Raw genomic sequence first — 22,944 nt, 5'->3', positions numbered from 1 at the left:
CCACAGAGCAGGGTTATTCTGACCACAGAGCAGGGTTATTCTGACCACAGAGCAGGGTTATTCTGACCACAGAGCAGGGTTATTCTGACCACAGAGCAGGACTCACGAGGATGAGAAAGGGGAAGATGGTCCTCCTTTCCTCTCCATCACCCTTTGTGTTATAATGGCTCAGATGCTTTGTGTGTAATTGGCAGTGGTGTAGTGGAGGGTAAACTCAGTCCTTTTTTATATTGACCGACAGTTTACCTTGAAAGTATAGGGAGTGTTACTGTTTTCACCCCGACCGGCGATCAGAGTTTACCCGCACGTTTTTTTTTACCGCTACATCGCTGGTCATGGGCTAGTGGCTAATAGTTGAGATGTTATCTCCCTGAGCGGTGAGAGTCTGAGAGATGACACTACAATGATCCTCTCTGGTGACCTGGACAGTTGAGATGTTATCTCCCTGAGAGGTGATGGTCTGAGAGACTGCAACCCCCCTCCAGGTCTCTGATCACTACTTTGTTTCCATTTCTGTCTCCCTTTCCTCCTAACCTACGCCTTGACCTCTTTCTCCCCTCTCTCTCCAGATGAAATCCTGCAATTAGGTCCACCGCCCGACAGCCTGCCCGCTCGACCATGGTGGATGGTGGATGGTGGATGGTAGATGGTGGATGGTGGATGGTGGTAGATGGTGGATGGTGGATGGTAGATGGTGGATGGTAGATGGTGGATGGTGGATGGTGGATGGTGGATGGTAGATGGTGGTAGATGGTGGATGGTGGATGGTTGGTGGTAGATGGTAGATGGTGGATGGTGGATGGTAGATGGTGGATGGTGGATGGTGGATGGCGGATGGTGGTAGATGGTGGATGGTGGATGGTGGATGGTGGATGGTAGATGGTGGATGGTGGTAGATGGTGGATGGTGGATGGTGGATGGTAGATGGTGGTGGATGGTAGATGGTGGATGGTGGATGGTGGATGGTAGATGGTAGATGGTAGATGGTGGTAGATGGTGGATGGTAGATGGTGGATGGTGGATGGTGGATGGTAGATGGTGGATGGTGGATGGGAGATGGCGGATGGCGGATGGTGGATGGTAGATGGTGGTAGATGGTGGATGGTAGATGGTAGATGGTGGATGGTAGATGGTGGATGGTGGATGGTGGTAGATGGTTGATGGTGGATGGTGGATGGTGGATGGTGGTAGATGGTGGATGGTGGATGGTGGATGGTAGATGGTGGATGGTGGATGGGAGATGGTAGATGGCGGATGGTGGATGGTAGATGGTGGTAGATGGTGGTAGATGGTGGATGGTAGATGGTAGATGGTAGATGGTGGATGGTGGTAGATGGTTGATGGTGGTAGATGGTGGATGGTGGATGGTGGATGGTGGTAGATGGTGGATGGTGGATGGTGGATGATGGTGGATGGTGGATGGTAGATGGTGGATGGTGGTAGATGGTGGATGGTGGTAGATGGTGGATGGTGGATGGTGGATGGTGGTAGATGGTGGATGGTGGATGGTAGATGGTGGATGGTGGATGGCGGATGGCGGATGGTGGATGGTTGATGGTGGATGGTAGATGGTAGATGGTAGATGGTGGATGGTGGATGGCGGATGGCGGTAGATGGTGGATGGTGGATGGTGGATGGCGGATGGTGGTGGATGGTGGATGGTGGATGGTAGATGGTGGGTGGTAGATGGTGGATGGTGGATGGCGGATGGTGGTAGATGGTGGATGGTGGATGGTGGATGGTAGATGGTAGATGGTAGATGGTAGATGGTGGATGGTGGTGGATGGTGGATGGTGGTAGATGGTGGATGGTGGATGGTACATTTACATTTTTACATTTTATTCATTTAGCAGACGCTCTTATCCAGAGCGACTTACAGGAGCAATTAGGGTTAAGTGCCTTGCTCAAGGGCACATTTACGTCATTTAGCAGACGCTCTTATCCAGAGCGACTCACCAATTGGTGCGTTCACCCTATAGCCAGTGGGATAACCACTTTACAATTTTTTTTGGGGGGGGGGGGTAGAAGGATTACTTTATCCTATCCCAGGTATTCCTTAAAGAGGTGGGGTTTCAAATGTCTCCGGAAGGTGGTGAGTGACTCTGCTGTCCTGGCGTCGTGAGGGAGCTTGTTCCACCATTGGGGTGCCAGAGCAGCGAACAGTTTTGACTGGGCTGAGCGGGAACTATGCTTCCGCAGAGGAAGGGGAGCCAGCAGGCCAGAGGTGGATGAACGCAATGCCCTCGTTTGGGTGTAGGGACTGATCAGAGCCCGAAGGTACAGAGGTGCCGTTCCCCTCACTGCTCCATAGGCAAGCACCATGGTCTTGTAGCGGATGCGAGCTTCAACTGGAAGCCAGTGGAGTGTGCGGAGGAGGGGGGTGACGTGAGAGAACTTGGGAAGGTTGAACACCAGACGGGCTGCGGCATTCTGGATGAGTTGTAGGGGTTTAATGGCACAGGCAGGGAGGCCAGCCAACAGCGAGTTGCAGTAGTCCAGACGGGAGATGACAAGTGCCTGGATTAGGACCTGTGCCGCTTCCTGTGTAAGGCAGGGTCGTACTCTCCGAATGTTGTAGAGCATGAACCTGCAGGAGCGGGTCACCGCCTTGATGTTGGCGGAGAACGACAGGGTGTTGTCCAGGGTCACGCCTAGGCTCTTCGCACTCTGGGAGGAGGACACAGCGGAGTTGTCAACCGTGATGGCGAGATCATGGAACGGGCAGTCCTTCCCCGGGAGGAAGAGCAGCTCCGTCTTGCCAGGGTTCAGCTTGAGGTGGTGATCCGTCATCCATACTGATATGTCTGCCAGACATGCAGAGATGCGATTCGCCACCTGGTTATCAGAAGGGGGAAAGGAGAAGATTAGTTGTGTATCGTCAGCGTAGCAATGATAGGAGAGGCCATGTGAGGATATGACAGAGCCAAGTGACTTGGTGTATAGGGAGAAAAGGAGAGGGCCTAGAACTGAGCCCTGGGGGACACCAGTGGTGAGAGCACGTGGTGCGGAGACAGCTTCTCGCCACGCCACTTGGTAGGAGCGACCGGTCAGGTAGGACGCAATCCAGGAGTGAGCCGCGCCGGAGATGCCCAGCTCGGAGAGGGTGGAGAGGAGGATCTGATGGTTCACAGTATCAAAGGCAGCAGACAGGTCTAGAAGGACAAGAGCAGAGGAGAGAGAGTTAGCTTTAGCAGTGCGGAGAGCCTCCGTGACACAGAGAAGAGCAGTCTCAGTTGAATGACCAGTCCTGAAACCTGACTGGTTTGGATCAAGAAGGTCATTCTGAGAGAGATAGCAAGAGAGTTGGCTAAAGACGGCACGCTCAATAGTTTTGGAAAGAAAAGAAAGAAGGGATACTGGTCTGTAGTTGTTGACATCAGTGGGATCGAGTGTTGGTTTCTTGAGAAGGGGAGCAACTCTCGCTCTCTTGAAGACGGAAGGGACATGGCCAGCGGTCAAGGATGAGTTGATCAGCGAGGTGAGGTAGGGGAGAAGGTCACCGGAGATGGTCTGGAGAAGAGAGGAGGGGATGGGGTCAAGCGGGCAGGTTGTTGGGCGGCCTGCAGTCACAAGTCGCAGGATTTTATCTGGAGAGAGAGGGGAGAAAGAAGTCAAAGCATAGGGTAGGGCAGTGTGAGTAGGACCAGCAGTGTCATTAGACTTAACAAACGAGGATCGAATGTCGTCAACCTTCTTTTCAAAGTGGTTGACGAAGTCATCCACAGAGAGAGAGGAGGGGGGGGCGGGGGGGGGGAGGATTCAGGAGGGAGGAAAATGTGGCAAAGAGCTTCCTAGGGTTAGAGGCAGATGCTTGGAATTTAGAGTGGTAGAAAGTGGCCTTAGCAGCAGAAACAGATGAAGAAAATGTAGAGAGGAGGGAGTGAAAAGATGCCAGGTCGGCAGGGAGTTTAGTTTTCTTCCATTTCCGCTCCGCTGCCCGGAGCTCTGTTCTGTGAGCTCGCAATGAGTCATCAAGCCACGGAGCTGGAGGGGAGGACCGAGCCGGCCGGGAGGATAGGGGACACAGAGAGTCAAAGGATGCAGAAAGGGAGGAGAGGAGGGTTGAGGAGGCAGAATCAGGAGATTGGAGGGAGAAGGATTGAGCAGAGGGAAGAGATGATAGGATGGAAGAGGAGAGAGTAGTGGGAGAGAGAGAGCGAAGGTTGCGGCGGCGCATTACCATCTGTGTAGGGGCAGAGTGAGTAGTGTGGGAGGAGAGCGAGAGAGAAAAGGAAACAAAGTAGTGGTCGGAGACATGGAGGGGAGTTGCAGTGAGATTAGTAGAAGAGCAGCATCTAGTAAAGATGAGGTCAAGCGTATTGCCTGCCTTGTGAGTAGGGGGGGACGGTGAGAGGGTGAGGTCAAAAGAGGAGAGAAGTGGAAAGAAGGAGGCAGAGAGAAATGAGTCAAATGTGGACATAGGGAGGTTGAAATCCCCCAAAACTGTGAGGGGTGAGCCATCCTCAGGAAAGGAACTTATCAAGGCGTCAAGCTCATTGATGAACTCTCCAAGGGAACCTGGAGGGCGATAGATGACAAGGATATTAAGCTTAAATGGGCTAGTGACTGTGACAGCATGGAATTCAAATGAGGAGATAGACAGATGGGTTAGGGGAAAAATTGAGAATGTCCACTTGGGAGAGATGAGGATTCCTGTGCCACCACCCCTCTGACCAGATGCTCTCGGGGTATGCGAGAACACATGGTCAGACGAGGAGAGAGCAGTAGGAGTAGCAGTGTTTTCAGTGGTAATCCATGTTTCCGTCAGCGCCAGGAAGTCGAGGGACTGGAGATTAGCATAGGCTGGGATGAAGTCAGCTTTGTTGGCAGCAGAACGGCAGTTCCAGAGGCTGCCTGAGACCTGGAACTCCAGGTGTGGGGTGCGTGCAGGGACCACCAGGTTAGAGAGGCAGCAGCCGCGCGGTGTGAGGCGTTTGTGTAGCCTGTGCAGAGAGGAGAGAACAGGGATAGGCAGAGGCATAGTTGACAGGCTGTAGCAAATGGCTACAATAATGCAGAGGAGATCAGAATGAAATGAACTAAACATCTGGGACAGTAGAGAGCAGGGCCTCCCTCACCAAAAACTTCTACTTCTAACAACTATAATTGTTTCACTGAACCACCCGAACAAAAACTCTACCAACTTCCACCTTTAGAAATCAGAATTGTTGTGAACCACAGCGGTTCAATGTTTAAAGGAATAGACTCAACCCACTTTATTCAGCTAGCTAACTATGACACCATAGCTAACTAGCATGCTAGCATCCAAAAACACACAGTTTAGCACCAACACTTGCATCCAAAAACACACAGTTTAGCGCCAACACTTGGTCACAACAAACCACCAATAGTGTGTTAACACACTAAGCAGATAATTCGTGTCCGTGTCTGTTGGCTAGCTAGCAATGGCCACTGTGTTGACCTTGTTTGAAGAACGGCTAGCTAGCTAGCTAGCTTCGTGCTACCCCCGGCACCGCCGAACAACAATGCCAACCCACAGTAACTAACCACAACAGCCCACGATGCCTAGCTATGACGCCATAGCTAACTAGCATGCTAGCATCCAATAACACACAGTTTAGCACCAATACTTGGTTACAACAAACCACCAAGAGTGTGTTAACACACTAAACAGATAATTCATGTCCGTGTCTAGTTTCTTTCGTAACGCAGCAAAAAATTAAGCGTTGGTTAGCTAGCACATTAACATTGGAAACAACTCTCCACCGTTGCACTAAACAGATAATTACCAATAAACGTTACCAGTAGCTACCCGCTAGCTAGCTAGCATACCAAGAGTGTGTTAACACACAAAACAGATCATTCATGTCCGTGTCAAGTTCCTTTCATAACGCAGCAAAAAAAAATAAACATTGGCTAGCTAGCTAGCACATTAGCTAGCACATTAACATTGGAAACCACTCTCCACCATTGCACTAAACAGATAATAACCAATAAACGTTACCAGTAGCTACCCGCTAGCTAGCTAGCCTCGTGCTTCGCCGGGCTCCGCCGTAACAATACTTAAACAATACGTAAACAATACTACCTACAATAATTGCCTACGGAAACCTACAATAACTACCTAAATAAACTACCTACCTACGATCTAAATACATGGTTTAAGCTTTACTCAACACCATCCACCATCTACCATCTACCATCCACCATCCACCATCTACCATCCACCATCCACCATCCACCATCTACCGTAGATGGTGGATGGTGGATGGTGGATGGTGGTAGATGGTGGATGGTGGATGGTGGTGGATGGTGGTAGATGGTGGATGGTGGTAGATGGTGGTAGATGGTAGATGGTGGATGGTGGTAGATGGTGGATGGTGGATGGTGGATGGTGGTAGATGGTGGATGGTGGTAGATGGTGGATGGTGGATGGTGGTAGATGGTAGATGGTGGTAGATGGTGGATGGTGGATGGTAGATGGTGGATGGTAGATGGTAGATGGTAGATGGTGGATGGTGGATGGTGGATGGTGGATGGTGGATGGTGGATGGTAGATGGTAGATGGTGGATGGTGGATGGTGGTAGATGGTGGATGGTGGATGGTGGTAGATGGTAGATGGTGGATGGTGGATGGTGGATGGTAGATGGTGGATGGTAGATGGTAGATGGTAGATGGTGGATGGTGGATGGTGGATGGTGGTAGTTGGTGGATGGTGGATGGTGGATGGTGGATGGTAGATGGTGGATGGTGGATGGTGGTAGATGGTGGATGGTAGATGGTGGATGGTGGTGGATGGTGGATGGTGGATGGTGGTGGATGGTAGATGGTAGATGGTAGATGGTGGATGGTAAAATGTAGATGGTAGATGGTGGATGGTGGATGGTAGATGGTGGATGGTGGTAGATGGTGGATGGTGGATGGTGGTAGATGGTGGATGGTGGTAGATGGTGGATGGTAGATGGTAGATGGTAGATGGTGGTGGATGGTGGATGGTGGATGGTGGTGGATGGTGGATGGTGGATGGTGGATGGTGGATGGTGGATGGTGGTAGATGGTGGATGGTGGATGGTGGATGGTGGATGGTGGATGGTGGATGGTGGATGGTAGATGGTGGATGGTGGATGGTGGTAGATGGTGGATGGTGGATGGTGGATGGTGGATGGTAGATGGTGGATGGTGGATGGTGGATGGTGGATGGTGGATGGTGGATGGTGGATGGTGGATGGTGGTGGATGGTGGTAGATGGTGGATGGTGGTAGATGGTAGATGGTGGATGGTGGTAGATGGTGGATGGTGGATGGTAGATGGTGGATGGTGGTAGATGGTGGATGGTGGTAGATGGTGGATGGTGGATGGTGGATGGTGGTAGATGGTAGATGGTGGTAGATGGTGGATGGTGGATGGTAGATGGTGGTAGATGGTGGATGGTAGATGGTGGATGGTGGATGGTGGTAGATGGTGGATGGTGGATGGTGGATGGTAGATGGTAGATGGTAGATGGTAGATGGTGGATGGTGGATGGTAGATGGTAGATGGTGGATGGTGGTAGATGGTAGATGGTGGATGGTGGATGGTGGATGGTGGTAGTTGGTGGATGGTGGATGGTGGATGGTAGATGGTGGATGGTGGTAGATGGTGGATGGTGGATGGTGGATGGTGGATGGTGGTGGATGGTGGATGGTGGATGGTGGTAGATGGTAGATGGTAGATGGTGGATGGTAAAATGTAGATGGTAGATGGTGGATGGTGGATGGTAGATGGTGGATGGTGGTAGATGGTGGATGGTGGATGGTGGTAGATGGTGGATGGTGGTAGATGGTGGATGGTAGATGGTGGATGGTGGTGGATGGTGGATGGTGGATGGTGGATGGTGGTAGATGGTGGATGGTGGATGGTGGTGGATGGTGGATGGTGGATGGTGGTAGATGGTGGATGGTGGTAGATGGTGGATGGTGGATGGTGGATGGTGGTAGATGGTGGATGGTGGATGGTAGATGGTGGATGGTGGATGGTGGATGGTAGATGGTGGATGGTGGATGGTGGTAGATGGTGGATGGTGGATGGTGGATGGTGGATGGTGGATGGTGGATGGTGGTAGATGGTGGATGGTGGATGGTGGTAGATGGTGGATGGTGGATGGTGGATGGTAGATGGTGGATGGTAGATGGTGGATGGTGGATGGTGGATGGTGGATGGTGGATGGTGGATGGTGGTGGATGGTGGATGGTGGATGGTGGTAGATGGTGGATGGTGGTAGATGGTGGATGGTGATGGATGGTGGATGGTGGATGGTGGTAGATGGTGGTAGATGGTGGATGGTGGATGGTGGTGGATGGTGGATGGTAGATGGTGGATGCTGGATGGTGGATGGTAGATGGTGGATGGTAGATGGTGGATGGTGGATGGTGGTAGATGGTGGATGGTGGATGGTAGATGGTGGATGGTGGATGGTGGATGGTGGATGGTGGTAGATGGTGGATGGATGATGGTGGTAGATGGTGGATGGATGATGGTGGATGGTGGATGGTGGTAGATGGTGGATGGTGGATGGTGGATGGTGGTAGATGGTGGATGGTGGATGGTGGATGGTGGTGGATGGTGGATGGTGGATGGTGGATGGTGGATGGTGGATGGTAGATGGTAGATGGTAGATGGTAGATGGTGGATGGTAGATGGTGGATGGTGGTGGATGGTGGATGGTGGATGGTGGTGGATGGTAGATGGTGGATGGTGGTAGATGGTGGATGGTAGATGGTGGATGGTGGATGGTGGTGGATGGTGGATGGTGGATGGTAGATGGTGGATGGTGGTAGATGGTAGATGGTGGATGGTGGATGGTGGTAGATGGTGGATGGTGGATGGTAGATGGTGGTAGATGGTAGATGGTGGATGGTAGATGGTGGTAGATGGTGGATGGTGGTAGATGGTGGATGGTGGATGGTGGATGGTGGATGGTAGATGGTGGATGATGGTGGATGGTGGATGGTAGATGGTGGATGGTGGATGGTGGTAGATGGTAGATGGTGGATGGTGGTAGATGGTGGATGGTGGATGGTGGATGGTGGTGGATGGTGGATGGTGATAGATGGTGGATGGTGGATGGTGGATGGTAGATGGTGGATGGTGGTGGATGGTGGATGGTGGATGGTGGATGGTGGTGGATGGTGGATGGTGGATGGTGGTAGATGGTGGATGGTGGATGGTGGTGGATGGTGGATGGTAGATGGTGGTAGATGGTAGATGGTAGATGGTTGATGTTGGATGGTGGTGGATGGTGGATGGTGGATGGTGGATGGTAGATGGTGGTGGATGGTGGATGGTGGTGGATGGTGGTGGATGGTGGATGGTGGATGGTGGTAGATGGTGGATGGTGGTAGATGGTAGATGGTAGATGGTGGATGGTGGATGGTGGATGGTAGATGGTGGATGGTGGTGGATGGTAGATGGTGGTAGATGGTGGATGGTGGATGGTGGTAGATGGTAGATGGTGGATGGTAGATGGTGGATGGTGGATGGTGGTAGATGGTGGATGGTGGATGGTAGATGGTGGATGGTATATGGTGGATGGTGGATGGTAGATGGTGGATGGTAGATGGTGGATGGTGGTAGATGGTAGATGGTAGATGGTAGATGGTGGATGGTGGTAGATGGTGGATGGTGGATAGTGGATGGTGGATGGTGGATGGTAGATGGTGGATGGTGGATGGTGGATGGTGGTAGATGGTAGATGGTAGATGGTGGATGGTAGATGGTAGATGGTGGATGGTGGTAGATGGTAGATGGTGGTAGATGGTGGATGGTGGATGGTAGATGGTGGATGGTGGATGGTAGATGGTGGATGGTAGATGGTGGATGGTATATGGTGGATGGTGGATGGTAGATGGTGGATGGTAGATGGTAGATGGTGGATGGTGGATGGTGGTAGATGGTGGATGGTGGTAGATGGTGGATGGTAGATGGTGGATGGTAGATGGTGGATGGTGGATGGTGGATGGTAGATGGTAGATGGTAGATGGTGGATGGTGGATGGTGGATGGTGGTAGATGGTAGATGGTAGATGGTGGATGGTGGATGGTGGATGGTGGATGGTGGATGGTAGATGGTGGATGGTGGATGGTGGATGGTGGATGGTGGATGGTAGATGGTAGATGGTGGATGGTAGATGGTAGATGGTGGTAGATGGTGGATGGTGGTGGATGGTGGATGGTGGATGGTAGATGGTAGATGGATGATGGTAGATGGTGGCAGATTGTGGTAAATTGCGTCATTCTGTCATTGCACCACACTATCACAAGGGGGAGTTAGAACGCTGATCTATCGGTAGTCTAAACTGTTGCACAAATTGACTATGTTTTCGTAATGAATGGAGGTGTGAATGTTTCAGTCCGAGAGTCTCTCTTCTCTGGCACTAGAGTCCTGTATCAGGCAAAAAAATTAATAGCTGCCGTGTGGTCCTGGAGTTGAGAGAGAACCGTGTGGTCCTGGAGTTGAGAGCGAACCGTGTGGTCCTGGAGTTGAGAGAGATCCTGGGTAAATACAATAGCGCACTTACACTTGACATGTGGACTGACCATTTTTGTAAAATAGGCACTTTTGGTTTCTCTCCCTCTAAAACCAGGAAGAAATCATTCTAGAGTGAAAATTAAAAATGTGCTCTATAGTCACAACATTGCAGTATTAATGCAGGCTGTACATAAAGGGAGTTTCTGAAACATGGAATGTTTTTTTCTCACTTAAAGAGCTTTCTAATATTAGACAAAAAATAAATATACTAAAACAACAACTTCAAAAACAGTCCATTCATCACTGGATTTCTTAAAATTGCTGTGCAGGAAAAGGATGTCATCCACCATGGCTGGTCGCAGGCTCGCAGCTGGCTTCTCTCTGGAAACCACACCATCCATCTGAAGGTGATGCTTTATCCTTTGGAACCACACAATTACCAGGTGGACAGTAGGCCTCTTGAAGCGATAGAGGAAATCAACAAGATCCACAAGTATTCTTTTACAATAGCTGGCAGCTGATTTTTTGGGCCTGATGCGATAGGCGAGAGACTGACTGAAACACGTCCATTAATTTACAAAATGATAGTCTGATAGCTCGGCTAGGTGTGAAAAATCCCCCAATTTGTGCCACAGTTTAGACTACCGATAGAAGCTGCGGTCAGTCAGAGTTGAGTCCTATTTGTAAAGTGTTGTTTTTGTTTACAAGTGAAATAAACAAAGTAAGAAGAAACAACAACATCAACAAAATAACTATTAGAAATTAACACTCAACAAGGTTTCAAAAAGCTCAAGACAATTCAAGTGTTATATTATCAGCTATGTACAGTGTTTTAGCAATGTGCAAATAGTTGTAGTACGAATAGTGAGGAAGATAAATAAACAGATAAATATTGGTGGTATTTACAATGTTGTTTGTGCTCCATTAGTTGCCCTTTTCTCATGGCAATGGACTACAAATCTTGCTGCTGTGTTTTTACATGGTGGTATTTCACCTAACAGATATGGGAATTTATCAATGTTCGATTTGTTATCAATTTCTTTGTGGGTCTGTGTGATCTGTGGGAAATATTTCTCTCTAATGTGGTCATACATTTGGAAGGAGGTATAGGAAGTGTAGCTCAGTTTCCACCTCATTTTGTGGGCAGGGTGCACATAGCCTGTCTTCTCTTGAGAGCCAGGTCTGCCTATGACAGCCTTTCTCAATAGCAATGCTATGCTCACTGAATCTGTACATAGTCAAAGCTTTCCTTAATTTTGGGTCAGTCAGAGTGGTCAGGTATTCTGCCACTGTATGGTCTCTGTTTAGGGCCAAATAGCATTCTAGTTTGCTCTGTTCTTTAGTTAATTATTTCCAGTGTGTCAAATAGTTTTTGCTGTCTCATAATTTGGTTGGGTCTAATTGTGTTGTTGTCCTGGGGCTCTGTGGGGTCTGTTTGTGTTTGTGAACAGAGCCCCAGGACCAGCTTGCTTAGGGGACTCTTCTCCAGGTTAATCTCTCTGTAGGTGATGGCTTTGTTATGGAAGGTTTGGGAATCGCTTCCTTTTAGGTGGTTGTAGAATTTAACGGCTCTTTTCTGGATTTTGATCATTAGCGAGTTTTGGCCTAATTATGCTCTGCATGCATTGTTTGGGTATTTCCGTTGTACACAGTATATTTTTGCAGAATTCTACATGCAGTCTCAATTGGTTATTTGTCCCTTTTTGTGAATTATTGGTTGGTGAGTGGACGCCAGACCTCACAACTATAGAGGGAAATGGGATCTATAACTGATTAAAGTCTTTTTTTGCCAGATCCTAAAAGGGATGTTGAATTTTATGTTACTTTTGATGGCGTATAAGGCCCTTCTTGCCTCGTTCACAGCCTTGTGGAAGTTACCTGTGGTGTTGATGTTTAGGCCGAGGTATGTGTAATTCTTTGTGTGCTCTAGGGCAACAGTGTCTAGATAGAATTTGTATTTGTTGTCCTGGTAACTGGACCTTTTTTGGAACACCATTATTTTTAACAGAATCTGTGCGGAAGATCTAGGTGCTGCTGTAAGCCCTCCTTGGTTGGGGACAGAAGCACCAGATCATCAGAAAACAGTAGACATTTGATTTCTGAGTCCAGTAGGGTGAGGCTGGGTGCTGCAGACTGTTCTAGTGCCCTCGCCAGTTCATTAATATAAATGTTGAATAGGGTGGGGCTCAAGCTGCATCCCTGCCACACTCCATGCCCCTGAGGAAAGAAATGTGTGTGTTTATTGGCAATTTTAAACGCACACTTGCTGTTTGTGTACATTGATTTTATAATGTCGTATGTTTGTCCTCCAACATGGATTTCCATCAATTTGTATAGCAGAACCTCATGCCAAATGAGTCAAAAGCTTTTTTGAAATCAATAAAGCATTTTCTTTGTTTTGTTTTATTTGTTTGTCAAAAAGGGTGGTCTGTCATACGGTATTGTGGTAAGAAGCCAATTTGACATTTTCTCAGGACATTGATTTCACTGAGAAAATGTTGAAGACCACTGTTGATGAAACTGCAGAGAATTCTTCAGCGATGACACAGATTCCACGGTAATTATTGGGGCCAAATTTGTCTCCGCTTTTGTGGATTGGGGTGACCAGACCTTGGTTCCAAATATTGGGGAATATCCCAGAGCTGACAATGTTGTAGAGTTTAAGAAGAGCCCATTTTAATTTGTGGTCTGTATATTTTATCATTTTGTTTAAAATACCATCAACACCAAAGGCCTTTTTGGGTTGGAGGGGTTTGTATTTTGTCCTGTAGCTCATCCAATGTAGTCTTTAATAACTGACTCTAAGTTTTGTAAATTATCCTGTATATGTTTTTGTTCTTGGTTCTTTGTTATATGGCCCAAAAGGTTGGAGAAGTTGTTTATCCATCTAAGATTTGTATTTGATCATGTGTATGTTTTTTCTCTTTGTTGTTTGTTATAGGGCCAAAAAGAGAAGTGGTTTACCCATACATCTCCATTTTGGATAGATAACTCTTCGTGTTGTTGTTGGTTTAGTGTTTTCCAATTTCCCCAGAGGTTTTTATTTGATTTTTATTTAACCTTTATTTAACCAGGTAAGCCAGTTGAGAACAAGTTCTCATTTACAACTGCGACCTGGCCAAGATAAAGCAAAGCAGTGCGATAAAAACAACAACAACACAGAGTTACATATAGGGTAAACAGAACATAAAGTCAATAACACAATAGAAAATCTATATACAGTGTGTGCAAATGTAGTAAGTTATGGAGGTAAGGCAATAAATAGGCCATAGTGCAAAATAATTACAATTTAGTATTAACACTGGTTTGATAGATGTGCAGAAGATAGAAGAACAGCGCCGGAAGAAGATGGCTGCCGTTTTACAGCCCTCTAACCAATTGTACTATTATGTGTGTTTTTCCGCGTTATTTGTAATTTATTTTGTACATAATGTTTATGCCATCGTCTCTTATAACCAAAGAGAGCTTCTGGATATCAGGACAGCGATTACTCACCTCGCGTTGGACGAACACTTTTTCTTCAACGAGGCGTTCGCGAAGGATATTCTACAGACTCCAGACAAGGCCCAGATCCCCGTCATTCGCGTGAGGAAGAGACGGAGATACCGTGGACGTAGGTCGGGGTGCCTTGTAAAGATCCGACGGCGAACGAGTAAACTGCCTCTCCCATCAATCCTATTAGCCAACGTTCAAGCTTTGGATAATAAAATGGACGATTTAAGATTACGGTTATCCTACCAACGGGACATTAAAAACTGTAATATCTTATGTTTCACGGAGTCGTGGCTGAATGACAACAATGACAACATTCAGCTAGCAGGCTATACGCTACATCGGCAGGACAGAACGGCAGACTCGGGTAAGACGAGGGGTGGCGGTCTCTGTATTTTTGTAAACAACAGCTGGTGCACAAAATCAAATACTAAGGAAGTCTCAAGGTTTTGCTCGCCTGAGGTAGAGTATCTTATGATAAGCTGTAGACCACACTATTTACCAAGAGAGTTTTCATCTATACTTTTCATAGCTGTCTATTTACCACCACAAACCAATGCTGGCATTAAGATTGCACTGAATGAGTTGTACAAGGCCATTAATCAACAGGAAAACGCTCATCCAGATGCAGCGCTCCTAGTAGCAGGGGACTTTAATGCAGGGAAACTTAAATCCGTTCTACCTCATTTCTACCAGCATGTTAAATGTGCAACCAGAGGGGAAAAAACTCTAGACCACCTTTACTCCACACACAGAGACGCATACAAAGCTCTCCCTCGCCCTCCATTTGGCAAATCTGACCATAACTCTATCCTCCTGATTCCTGCTTATAAGCAAAAACTGAAGCAGGAAGCACCAGTGACTCGGCTAATAAAAAAGTGGTCAGATGACGCAGATGCTAAGCTACAGGACTGTTTTGCTAGCACAGACTGGAACATGTTCAGGGATTCTTCAGACAGCATTGAGGAGTACACCACATCAGTCACTGGCTTCATCAATAAGTGCATCGATGATGTCGTCCCCACAGTGACCGTACGTACATACCCCAACCAGAAGCCATGGATTACAGGAAACATCCGCACTGAGCTAAAGGGTAGAGCTGCCGCTTTCAAGGAACGGGACTCTAACCCGGACGCTTATAAGAAATCCCGCTATGACCTCCGACGAACCATCAAACAGGCAAAGAGTCAATACAGGTCTAAGATTGAATCATACTACACTGGCTCTGACGCTCGTCGGATGTGGCAGGGCTTGAAAACTATTACAGACTACAAAGGGAAGCACAGCCGCGAGCTGCCCAGTGACACAAGCCTACCAGACGAGCTAAACCACTTCTATGCTCGCTTCGAGGCAAGCAACACTGAAGCATGCATGAGAGCACCAGCTGTTCCGGACGACTATGTGATCACGCTCTCCGTAGCCGATGTGAGTAAGACTTTTAAGCAGGTCAACATTCACAAGGCCGCAGGGCCAGACGGATTACCAGGACGTGTACTCCGAGCATGTGCTGACCAACTGGCAAGTGTCTTCACTGACATTTTCAACATGTCCCTGACTGAGTCTGTAATACCAACATGTTTCAAGCAGACCACCATAGTCCCCGTGCCCAAGAACTCTAAGATAACCTGCCTAAATGACTACCGACCCGTGGCACTGACGTCTGTAGCCATGAAGTGCTTTGAAAGACTGGTCATGGCTCACATCAACAGCATAATCCCAGAAACCCTAGACCCACTCCAATTTGCATACCGCCCCAACAGATCCACAGATGATGCAATCTCTATCGCACTCCACACTGCCCTTTCCCACCTGGACAAGAGGAACACCTACGTGAGAATGCTATTCATTGACTACAGCTCAGCATTCAACACCATAGTGCCCTCAAAGCTCATCACTAAGCTAAGGATCCTGGGACTAAACACCTCCCTCTGCAACTGGATCCTGGACTTCCTGACGGGCCGCCCCCAGGTGGTAAGGGTAGGTAACAACACATCTGCCACACTGATCCTCAACACGGGGGCCCCTCAGGGGTGCGTGCTCAGTCCCCTCCTGTACTCTCTGTTCACCCATGACTGCATGGCCAGGCACGACTCCAACACCATCATTAAGTTTGCCGACGACACAACAGTGGTAGGCCTGATCACCGACAACGATGAGACAGCCTATAGGGAGGAGGTCAGAGATCTGGCCGTGTGGTGCCAGGACAACAACCTCTCCCTCAACGTGACCAAGACAAAGGAGATGATTGTGGACTACAGGAAAAAAAAGAGGACTGAGCACGCCCCCATTCTCATCGACGGGGCTGTAGTGGAACAGGTTGAGAGCTTCAAGTTCCTTGGTGTCCACATCACCAACGAACTATCATGGTCCAAACACACCAAGACAGTCGTGAAGAGGGCACAACAAAGCCTATTCCCCCTCAGGAGACTAAAAAGATTTGGCATGGGTCCTCAGATCCTCAAAAAATTCTACAGCTGCACCATCGAGAGCATCCTGACTGGTTGCATCACCGCCTGGTATGGCAACTGCTTGGCCTCTGACCGCAAGGCACTACAGAGGGTAGTGCGTACGGCCCAGTACATCACTGGGGCAAAGCTCCCTGCCATCCAGGACCTCTATACCAGGCGGTGTCAGAGGAAGGCCCTCAAAATTGTCAAAGACTCCAGTCACCCTAGTCATAGACTGTTCTCTCTGCTACCGCACGGCAAGCGGTACCGGAGTGCCAAGTCTAGGTCCAAAAGACTTCTCAACAGCTTCTACCCCCAAGCCATAAGACTCCTGAACAGCTAATCATGGCTACCCGGACTATTTGCACTGCCCCCCCACCCCATCCTTTTTACGCTGCTGCTACTCTGTTAAGTATTTATGCATAGTCACTTTAACTCTACCCACATGTACATATTACCTCAACTAGCCGGTGCCCCCGCACATTGACTATGCAACGGTACCCCCCTGTATATATAGCCTCCCTACTGTCACTTTATTCTATTGTATATATAGCCTCCCTACTGTCACTTTATTTTTTACTTCTGCTCTTTTTTTCTCAACACTTTTTTGTTGTTGTTTTATTCTTACTTTTTTGTTTAAAATAAATGCACTGTTGGTTAAGGGCTGTAAGTAAGCATTTCACTGTAATGTCTGCACCTGTTGTATTCGGCGCATGTGACCAATAAAATTTGATTTGATTTGATTTGATTTGAAGATGATGTGCAAATAGAGATACTGGGGTGAAAATGAGCAAAATAAATAACAATGTAAATAACAATATGGGGATGAGGTAGTTGGGTGGGCTAATTACAGATGGGCTGTGTACAGGTGCAGTGATCGGTAAGCTGCTCTGACAACTGATGCTTAAAGTTAGTGAGGGAGATAAGTGTCTCCAGCTTCAGAGATTTTTGCAGTTCGTTTCAGTCATTTACAGCAGAGAACTGGAAGGAATGGCGGCCAAAGGAGGTGTTGGCTTTGGGGATGACCAGTGAAATATACCTGCTGGAATGCATACTATGGGTGGGTGTTGCTATGGTGACCAATGATCTAAGATAAGGCGGGGATTTGCCTAGAAGTGATTTATAGATGACCTGGAGCCAGTGGATTTGGCTAAGAATATGTAGCGAGGGCCAGCCAACGAGAGCGTACAGGTCACAATGGTTGGTAGTATATGGGGCTTTGGTGACAAAACGGATGGCACTGTGATAGTCTACATCCAATTTACTGAGTAGAGTGTTGGAGGCTATTTTGTAAATGACATCGCCGAAGTCAAGGATCGGTAGGATAGTCAGTTTTACGAGGACATGTTTGGCAGCAAGAGTGAAGGAGGCTTTGTTGTGAAATAGGAAACCGATTCTAGATTTAACTTTGGATTGGAGATTCTTAATGTGAGTCTGGAAGGAGAGTTTACAGTCTAACCAGACACCTAGGTATTTGTAGTTGTCCACATATTCTAAGTCAGACCTGCCGAGAGTAATGATTCTAGTCGGGCGGGCGGGTGCAAGCAGCGTTCGATTGAAGAGCATGCATTTAGTTTTACTAGCGTTTAAGAGCAGTTGGAGGCCACTGAAGGAGTGTTTTATGGCATTGAAGCTCGTTTGGAGGTTTGTTAACACAGTGTCCAGTGAAGGGCCAGATGTATACAAAATGGTGTTGTCTGCGTAGAGGTGGATCTGAGAGTCAGCAGTAGCAAGAGCGACATCATTGATATACACAGAGAATAGAGTTGGCCCGAGAATTGAACCCTGTGGCATCCCAATAGAGACTGCCAGAGGTCCAGACAACAGGCCCTCCGATTTGACAGATTGAACTCCATCTGAGAAGTAGTTGGTGAACCAGGCGAGGCAGTCATTCGAGAAACCAAGGCTATTTAGTCTGTCAATAAGAATGCTGTGATTGACAGAGTCGAAAGCCTTGGCCAGGTCGATGAAGACGGCTGCACAGTACTGTCTTTTATCGATCGCGGTTATTAAATAGTTTAGGACCTTGAGCGTGGCTGAGGTGCACCCATGACCAGCTCGGAAACCAGATTGCATAGCGGAGAAGGTACGGTGGGATTCGAAATGGTCGGTGATCTGTTTGTTAACTTGGCTTTCAATACTTTCGAAAGGCAGGGCAGGATGGATATAGGTCTGTAACAGTTTGGATCTAGAGTGTCACCCCCTTTGAAGAGGGGGATGACCGCGGCAGCTTTCCAATCTCTGGGGATCTCAGACGATACGAAAGATAGGTTGAACAGGCTAGTAATATGGGTTACGACAATTTCGGCAGCTAATTTTAGAAAGAAAGGGTCCAGATTGTCTAGCCCAGCTGATTTGTAGGGGTCCAGATTTAGCAGCTCTTTCAGGACATCAGCTATCTGAATTTGGGTGAAGGAGAAGCGGGGGGGGGGGGAGGGGGCATGGGCAAGTTGCAGCGGAGGGTGCAGAGCTGGTGGCCGGGGTAGGAGTAGCCAGGTGGAAAGCATGGCCAGCCGTAGCAAAATGCTTATTGAAATTCTCGATTATCCTAGATTTATCGGTGGTGATCGTGTTTCCTAGCCTCAGTGCAGTGGGCAGCTGGGAGGAGGTTCTCTTATTTTCCATAGACTTTACAGTGTCCCAAAACTTTTTGTAGTTAGTCCTACAGGATGCAACATTCTGTTTGAGAAAGTTAGCCTTTGCTTTCCTAACTGATTGTGTATATTGGTTCCTGACTTCACTGAAAAGTTGCATATCGCGGGGGCTGTTCGATGCTAATGTAGTACGCATGCCACAGGATGTTTTTGTGCTGGTCAAGGGTAGTCAAATCTGGGGTGAACCAGGGGCTATATCTGTTCTTAGTTCTGATTATTTTGAATGGGGCATGCTTTTTTAAGATGGAGAGGAAAGCACTTTTGAAGAACATCCAGGCATCCTCTACTAACGGAATGAGGTCAATATCTATCCAGGATACCCGGGGCAGGTCAATTAGAAAGGCCTGCTCGCTGAAGTGTTTTAGGGAACGTTTGACAGTGATGAGGGGTGGTCGTTTGACCGCGGACCCATTACGGACGCAGGCAATGAGGAAGTGATTTGATTCTATGGATTCTTCAATCATAATGATTTCTGACGTGCTGTTCCTTCTTTCTTCTTTGTGTATTTCTGTATTGTTTTAGTGTTTCACTATAGTGAAGGCGTAGGCTCAGGTTTTTTGTGTTTTTGGTTGGATAGGTTTCTCAATTTCTTTCTATGGTGTTTGCATTCTTCATCAAACCATTTCTCATTGTTAGTTTTCTTAGGTTTTCTGCTTGAGTTTAAATGTGATATGTTAGCTGATAGGTCAAATATACTGTTCATGCTTCCTACTGCTAAGTTTATGCCTTCACTATTGCAGGGAAACATTTTGTTCAGGAAGTTGTCTAGGAGGGATTGGATTTTTGGCAGGTTTCTACTCTTCCATCTCTATAGCAGTTTGTTCAGCTCTCCTACTGAGAATGACGGGGATGAGGGCCCTGTCAGGTGTCTGGAGCAAACCCTCTCATCCGACTCATTAAATAAAAATTATTCGTCCAGTTCAAGGTGAGTAATCGCAGTTCTGATGTCCAGAAGCTCTTTTCGGTGATAAGAGACGGTAGCAGCAATATTATGTACAAAATAAGTTACAAACAATGCGAAAAAACAAAATAGGACGGTTGGTTAAGAGTCCATAAAACGGCAGCCATCCCCTCCGGCGCCATTGAGTATGCATTCCAGGTGACTACCTCATGAAGCTGGTTGAGAGAATGCCAAGAGTGTGCAAAGCTGTCATCAAGGCAAAGGGTGGCTACTTTTTTTGTTTACTTATGCAGCCTGGAGGTATGTTGGGTCATTGTCCTGTTGAAAAACAAATGATGGAACCAAACCAGATGGACGTGTACTCCGACCATGTGCTGACCAACTGGCAAGTGTCTTCACTGACATTTTCAACATGTCCCTGACTGAGTCTGTAATACCAACATGTTTCAAGCAGACCACCATAGTCCCCGTGCCCAAGGACTCTATGATAACCTGCCTAAATGACTACCGACCTGTCCCACTAACGTCTGTAGCCATGAAGTGCTTTGAAAGGCTGGTGTCACGAACCGGCTCAAGTTCGTAACAAAAGGGAGACACGTGGAGACAAGGAATACTTAAAGTATATATTTATGAACTAAAGTAAACTAACTGAAATAACAATGGGGTGTGTAATCAGTAATCAGTAGTGTAAGTGAGTGTTTGCTTGCATAAATGTAATATGGAAAAGTGTTGAGAAGTGCCAAAGCAAACAGTTGAATGAAACTCTGCCCGGGAACCGAAGTATCTCGGCGAGCGAGGCCCAAATCTCTGCGAACGCCCCCACTCACTCCGAATACGGGGTTCTGCAAAAACATTTTTGTGAGTCAACACATATTCATCTGCCAAAACCGCAGCTTCAGCGACAGTCTTTATTTTTCGTTCGTTAATGTACGTCGCTATACGATCAGGGATTGTGTCCTTAAATTGTTCTAACATAATCAGATCACACAGCCCTTGGAAAGTCATAACTGCAGAGGCAGAACACCAGCGATTGAACTGTGAAGATAATATTCACGCAAACTCAACATGAGTCTGCTGATCATCCCTTTTTAAAGTTCTAAATCGTTGGTGGTAAGCCTCAGGGACCAATTCATAACTCTGTAACACAGCCGTTTTAACCTTCTCATAACTAACACTGTCTGCTACACTAAGAGCTGAATATGCTTCTTGCGCTTTACCAGTCAGCACACACTGCAACATCAAAGTGCGATCAGAATCAGGCCAACTCCTAGCGTCAGCAACACGCTCAAACAACGAAAAGAATGTCTCCGGGTCCTTTTCATTAAACTGGGGCAACAACCGTAAATTCCCAACAATATCAAATGTGTCTGGATTACGACCAAAAGAGGAACGACCCCTAGGTAACTCTGGGTCACCTTCCCAGAGCAAACTCTCCCCTGAGAGCTTTCCTTCCCTAACCAACTCTAGTCGCTCTTGTTGCAGCTTGATTTTAGCACGCTCCATATCCTGTTTAAATTCCAATTCCCTTTCATATTTTACACGATCATGCTCCATTTTAGCTCTTTGTCCATTTTGTTCATGCTCTAGCTGTAACAGAAGCAGTTCTTTCTGCTGTTCAAAAAGAAGACTACTATGACTAACCGATGGAGCGGTCATTGTAACATATCGGGGAGACAATGTGTCCTCAGCAGAGGCTGCCCCAGTGGTAACATCCAGAATACCACTCTCCATCAAATTGGCCTTCAATATTAACCTAATAGAATTTTTTTGGCGTTTATCACTAATTTCAACCTTGTAGTGTTCAGCAACCTTCAACAGCTGTTCTTTAGTACATAATTCTAACAGTTCTTCTGATGGAAAGCGAATGAACTCGTCTACATTAGACGCCATAATCAGGAAAAAAAAAATATATATATATATCATAATAATCTTGCTCAACCCCTCTGCTGAGCACACCAGACACAAGAGAAATGACAATCACACCGAGCACCACAGAAGAGAGCTGGGATATGGAGCTTACCCATAACCTACAATAACTCAACCCTAGTCTTCGTGCAGATTCGCGGTGGGTAATTACGCACTGTAGCCCACTGGCAAGGAATTAAACCCCCCAGCACGCTGGTAGATTCCACCAAGCCACGGATGTGCCCCCGAGACAACTGCTCAGTCCACAGACACCACACAAAAATAACAAACATTTAACCATGCCCAACGTATCCCAAAACAGAACACGTCACTAAGCCTATCAGGGGAAAAAGCTATAACTCCGGGTAGAAAATGTCACTACCCTACCCAATCTCCCACTGAGGTACACAGCCGATTGTACTCACCTCCTCAGACCGATGCCCCAACAGCGAGTAGAGCAAGAGTTTCCAGGCTGGGCAGGGACTGGAAACTAACCAATGTACTCTCTCCAACGTAGTACACAACCCAAAGGAAACCAATACTGGGCCTATCAAACTCAAACAAACTAACAAAATTTACAAAAAAAAACCTACAGAATTGGACATTAACTCCACGTTCTCCCAAACACAACCAGTTCAAGATCCCGGACGAACCCCCACTTGTCACGAACCGGCTCAAGTTCGTAACAAAAGGGAGACACGTGGAGACAAGGAATACTTAAAGTATATATTTATGAACTAAAGTAAACTAACTGAAATAACAATGGGGTGTGTAATCAGTAATCAGTAGTGTAAGTGAGTGTTTGCTTGCATAAATGTAATATGGAAAAGTGTTGAGAAGTGCCAAAGCAAACAACCAAAAATACCACAAAAATACAACAACCAAAGTCAAAGTATCTGCCTGGAGAGAGTCTCTTTCATGAATGTGGAAGAGGTCCATTTATGCTGGGACACACCCGGCCCAGGTGTTTCCCATGTAGCTGACGACCCTCCCAACTCCGCCCACCGGCATCCTAATAAGGAAACAAGAGCAAAGAGAGAATACGGCAGACAGAGTGGGAGGGTCGTCACACTGGTC

The 22,944-nt window shown here is 47.3% G+C and overlaps 1 protein-coding gene across 1 annotated transcript in view; it reads left to right on the top strand.

Moving 5' to 3' along the window:
* The window catches only part of LOC311126397 (uncharacterized protein), a gene marked incomplete at both ends in the record, with an annotated part of 38,005 nt that overhangs the window by 3,226 nt on the left and 11,835 nt on the right, over nt 1–22,944 (top strand). The gene's annotated exons all lie outside the window — the stretch shown is intronic.

The sequence above is a fragment of the Coregonus lavaretus genome, assembly GCF_964263955.1.
Source record: "Coregonus lavaretus genome assembly, contig: HAP1_SCAFFOLD_311, whole genome shotgun sequence".
NCBI classification, from domain to species: domain Eukaryota; kingdom Metazoa; phylum Chordata; class Actinopteri; order Salmoniformes; family Salmonidae; genus Coregonus; species Coregonus lavaretus.
The sequence above is the reverse complement of the archived record's forward strand: the minus strand, read 5'-3'. Positions and strand labels throughout refer to the sequence as shown.